Below are 6000 nucleotides of genomic sequence, written 5' to 3' on the forward strand. Positions count from 1 at the left end.
ATTTCACTCATTTCACTTAGCATGATACTCTCCATGTCTATCCACTTATAGGCAAATTTCATGACTTCATCTTTCCTAACAGCTGCATGGTATTCCATCATGTAGATGTACCAGAGTTTTGTTTAACCAATCATCTGTTCTCAGGCACTTGGGTTGTTTCCAGGTTTTTGCTATTGTGAACAGGAGCAGTGCCAGGATTGATCCTTGAACATTGCTGGGTGTGCCACCCTCTCAAAAGAAGGAAAAAAACACACCCAAACAACAACCACCCTCCCCCCAAAATGAATTAGGATACCTTGCAGGGTATCCCTTACTCTGGGTCTGTTTGATGTTTTCTCATGATTAGTCTAGGTTCATAGATTAGGGATTAAATACTACAGATGTGAAATGCCTTTCTTATCCTATACATCAGGAGCACAGCACATTGATATGCCTCATCACTGCTGAAATTCACCCTGTCATACAGTTAGGGTTAAATGAGATTGAAGTTTAAAAATATTCTTTCTCCACAGTCTTATCAAGAAAGGACTTGTCTTCACAGTGGCAGATCTGGAGCTGCTCATCTACTCTGGTGGTGGACCTGGAGAGTATTCTCAACACATAGAAGTAAGAAGCTGAATGCCTGAGATTCCACACTGAAAAACAATAATAAATCAGTATTAAAAAATAGGTCTGGTGGGGCTGGAGAAATAGCACAGTGGGTAGGGCGTTTGCCTTGCCCGCGGCCGACCCGGGTTCGATTCCCAGCATCCCATATGGTCCCCTGAGTACCGCCAGGGGTAATTTCTGAGTGCAGAGCCATGAGTAACCCCTGAGCATCGCCAGGTGTGACCCAAAAAGCAAAAAAAAAAAGGGCTGGAGAGATACCTCAAGATCAATCCTCAATACCACAAGTTCCATCGCACAAATTGCCGTGAGTATCACCAGGAATAACTCCTAAACTCAGCTAAGAGATTCCAAATACCACTCAGGGTGGTCCAAACACAAACAAAAAATAAAAATGATTGTGCCTTAGCTAGAAATTTGCAGAAATGCTTTTCTGTTATTTCATCTGCAGAGATTGCTTATTCATCTTTTTAAAAATGTTTAAAGATGTGGCTATAAAAATTAATCAGAGAGATTCAAACTAATTTATTCATATTTATTTCTACGTTTATGTTCCCAACAGCCTTAGAACACTAAAACATACATGTCTATTAACAGTATTTTGAACCTAGAGTGTGACTATGAAGGCAAAGCCTTCTGATGTTTTTGAAATGCTCAGTGAGGCATTTCTGTCCACAATTTTATTTTTTATTTTATTTTATTTATTTAGACAGATCAATTTTCATTTTATTTTCAGTTTTAGTACAATTAAAAAAATTATCAGTGAATAATACAATGATCGAGTACCCATCCCTGTATCAGTGCCCATTCTCCACCACCAATGATCTCAGTATCCCTCCCACCACCCCCACCCCATTCCCAGCCCCGCATCTGTGGCAGGGAATTGCCTTTTGTTCTCTCTTTCTTTTGGGGTGTTGTAGTTTGCACTAGAGGCATTGAGTGACCATTGTGTTCCCTCTATAGTCTACATTCGGTTCGCATCTCCCAACCAGAGCTGGTCCTCCACCTTTATTTGGGGGTCCCTTCTCTATCTGAGCTGCCTTCTCCCCCAGCATTTGAGGCTGGCTTCCAAGCTGTGGAGTAAACTTCCTGGTCCTTATCTTTACTATTCTTGGGTGTTATTCTCCCATTCTGTTACTTTATATTTCACAGATAAGTGCAATCCTTCTATGTGTCTCCCTCTCTTTCTGACTCATTTCACTTAACATGATACTCTCCATATCTATCCATTTATAAGCAAATTTCATGACTTCATCTCTCCTAACAGCTGCATAGTATTCCACTGTGTAGATGTACCAAAGTTTCTTTAACCAGTCATCTCTTGTTGGGCACTCAGGTATTTTCCAGATTTTAGCTATTGTAAACAGTGCAGCAATGAACATACAAGTACAGATGTCATTTCTACTATACCCTTTTGCCTCTCTGGGATATATTCCCAAAAGTAGTATAGCTGGGTCAAATGGGAGCTCAATTTCTAATTTTTTGAGAATTGTTCGTACTGTTTCCCCAAAGGGCTGAACCAGTCAGCATTCCCACCAGCAGTGAAGGACAGCCTCTTTCTCCTTACATCCGTGCCAATACCGGTTGCTTTTGTTCTTTTGGATGTGGGCCAGTCTCTGTGCGCACAATTTTAAAGAACATAATAGAAATAGTAAAACTTAGCCCAGACTGGTGGGCACTGTTGTTGAAACAGGGCCTCTATAAGGGGGGTAGGAAGATCGTTCAGATGTGAGTTTAACATAATTTCCCAGAAACAGTTCCTGAGCCAGGAACAAATTTAGCAAAAAGCATAAGGAGATGACAGCCACCCCCTTTCCCTGATTTAAGGCCCCAACCACTGCAAGTCCACAGACTCAAAGGAGCAGCAAACATTTGGTCCCTAGGAATCATTGAGAATTTTTGCTTGTGTAAATACAATTGGAACATTTATTTTCTTCATTATTTGATCTGTCTTACCATCCACACCCTACTCTGGTCCAAACACAGAAAGCCAAGGAGTATCCCAAACCACACTACAGAAAATGTAGTGGTAGGACTACCTTATAAAATAAAGATCTCCAACAGTCAGAATGGCATTATTAGATTGTATGTTTTCTATTGTTGGTAACAAAGAGCATACATATGATGTTGCACAGTTGCGAAAGTTCTGATTGTTGGAGGAAAAACTCCAAATAATAATAGTGAGTTTCCTGTCGAAAATTGAATGTAGTCAAAGTAAGGAGAAAGTATAGTGAAAATCATCTGCTACACAGGCAGAGGGGGAGCCGGAGCGGGGGCATGCTAGGTTTTTTGGTGGTGGAACATGTGCACTGGTGAAGGGATGGGTGTTTGAGCATAGTATGACTGAGGCTCGATCCTAAAAGCCCTGTAACTGTTCTCATGGTGACTCAATTAAAAAAAAATTTTTTAATTTAAAAAAAATTAAAAAATTAAAAAAGAAAAGACCTCACGATAGCGGCTATTTGTGTGAATTAAAATATTTTAAAATGAAACAAATAATAGAGTAGTATGCCCTAAATTTACGACTAGTTGCTAAACCATTTGGACCCAATTGCAATAAAAGCTTTTTAAAAAATGGGGAGTAGTTGAGGAGGAGTTTTAGGAGCAGAAGGTGGCTTCTGTGTTTCAGGGAGATCCCGCCCACCAGATTAGTTTCTGGCAGTTGGGCCCCAAGGAGTAAGGAGCTGAAAGGAAAGGGAAGTCTCCTAGAGCAGCAGCCTACAGCAAGCTGTTTTCCACAGATAAGGTTAGAGCTGAAAGGCTGCCTAGAAAGCAAGACAGCTCCCCCTGTTTTCCCTTCCAGAACTTGATGCATTTCTCCACCACCACTTGTTATCATTCTGCTTATCAGTCCCCCTCAGCTTGCCGAGCTTTAGGCTCTGCTGTGCCTTTGGGGTGTTCGGTGGCATTTTGGATGCCCACTGGTTCCTGATACTGGCTGGCTCTTCACCCATGCTGCTTAGGATCTTTAAAACAGTCTAGCAAGATGCTGTGTTTCTTATTGTTATTTTACAAATCAGAATACCCAGAAACCACCTGACATCCAAAGTGATGTTACATAACATCCAAAGTTATCCCTACCATCAGGACAATTGTTTTTGTCTCAAATTAAAATGCAGTATTTTCTAATTCTGCGACCGTTATTCTTTATTTATCTGGCTAATTTAATTTGGTGTTTTTATACTCTGTGCTACCATTCATAGACATAGAAACCATTGTGTATATATATAAGCATACATAGAATATTTATCTTGTCAATTTCTAGATGCAAGAATGCACTTGGCAATAGATGGGCTTATTTTCCTAGGCATCTGTAGACTATAGCAAAAAAAAAAAACCATCTCTTGTTGTCATCCTTTTTTAAGAAATAAAGTAATACTGTCTTTCTCTCATTATATAATCCATTCATTTCTTTCTCAGGGCATATCTTTTATTCAGTTGTAGTTTGCAGTTCTGGTCCAATATCACTGCATCTGGTAAAGGGGAGAGGCTGAGGTGATATGTAAAAGAGTTAAAAACAAAGCAGCAACAAAAACAACAGCACAGTCATTGAGAGCAATGTCCTTCCTTCTTGACAAGATTCACATTAGCGAACAAACATCCTCGGCCATCCGTCTTCACCGGATACACTAGGAAAAACCAGAAACCTGTTAGAGACTTCCTGCAGACCCAATATCTGACCGGAAGCACATACTTACAAAGGTGACCAAGTCATCCCTGCAAGCTTTTACTGCCCTGTTTTGGACAAAAAATATTTAAGTGCCCAGTCTAATTATCTATTTAACTTTTACTATAAGGATCACATCCTTCTGTTCATTACTCAATATTATGGATAATAAGCTATGTTTTGTGTTTGTAACCATGAGTAACTGGTTCGAACTGATGCAATATATTCTGTTCTGATTCTTTTATAACATTGAGCATTTGTTCTCATCAGGACACATTTCTCACTTTCCAGGACCACATGCCTATTTGTTCAAGGCCTTCCTATCAAGAAATAGCCATATATTCCTTGTACTCTCTGTCTCTTGTACTTGAATTCACGTTAAATTTTTTTTTATTTTATTTTGTTTTTTGGCTTTTTTTGTGTGTGGGGGACATCACACCCCCACAATGCTCAGGGGTTACTCCTGGCCCCTGCACTCAGAAATTACGCCTGGTGATGCTTGGGGACCATATGAGATGCCTGGGATGGAACCGGGTTCAGTAACATGCAAGGCAAATGCCCTACTGGTTGTACTATCACTATAGCTCCTCAGAATAGTTTTTATTTTTATTTATTTATTGAGAGCTTGTTTGGAGTTTCTATCCTGCCCTCAGGGCAGAGCCTGGCAAGCTATCGGTGGCATATTAGATATGCCAAAAACAATAACAACAAATCTCATAATGGAGATGTTACTGGTGCCCGCTAGAGCAAATTGATGAACAGTGGGACGACAGTGCTACAGTGCTTTTTATTTATTCAATCACCATGAGATACAGTTACAAAGCTTTCATAATTCAGTTTCAGTCAGACAATGGCTGAACATACATCCCTCCACCAGTGTACATTTCTCACCACCAATGTCCCCAGTATCCCTTCCACCGCTCCCACTTTACCCCAACCCCTGCCTGTATGGCAGGCACTTTCCTTCTTTCTCTCTACATTGGGGCATTATGTGTTTGCACACAGATACTGAGAGAACATTATGCTTGGTCCTTTCTCTACTTTCAGCATACATCTCCCATCCCGAGGGATCCCTCTAACTATCATTGACTTAGTCCCTTTAAGAAGGGATTTAGTAGTCTCTAATTCAACTGCTTTCTTCCCCAGCATATGAGGTAGGCTTCCAAACCATGGAGCAAACCTCAGGATAATTTTTAATTGGTATTGGAGCCATAGCACAGCGGTTGGGCATTTGCCTTTCACTCAGCCGACCCGAGTTCGATTCCTCCGGCCCTCTTGGAGAGCCTGGCAAACTACCGAGAGTATCGAGCCTGCGTGGCAGAGCCTGGCAAGCTACCCGTGCGTATTAGATATGCCAAAAACAGTAACAATAAGTTTCTCAATGAGAGACGGTACTGGTGCCCGCTCGAACAAATCGATGAGCAACGGGATGACAGTGACAGATTTTTGTGCCTCAGGACGTAAGGAGTCTGAGTCTTGATTCAGCTCATCTCTGCATTGTAATGTCCACTTATTGTATGGATCCAGGGGGCCATCTCTAACAAGTACACCAGGATGTCTACTTTTGTGACCTTAGTTACCTTTCCAACTAGGGAGGGTGTTTTAATGGGAATCAGAATGTCCAGATTTAAAGTACCTCTTTGATTTCAATAGGACTGTCAGGAACCATGAATGAGCCATTCCACCAGGTCATACCCCTTTGAGGTATTTCTTTAATAGGACGGGTT

Source organism: Sorex araneus, chromosome 4, assembly GCF_027595985.1.
Source record: "Sorex araneus isolate mSorAra2 chromosome 4, mSorAra2.pri, whole genome shotgun sequence".
Classification (NCBI taxonomy): domain Eukaryota; kingdom Metazoa; phylum Chordata; class Mammalia; order Eulipotyphla; family Soricidae; genus Sorex; species Sorex araneus.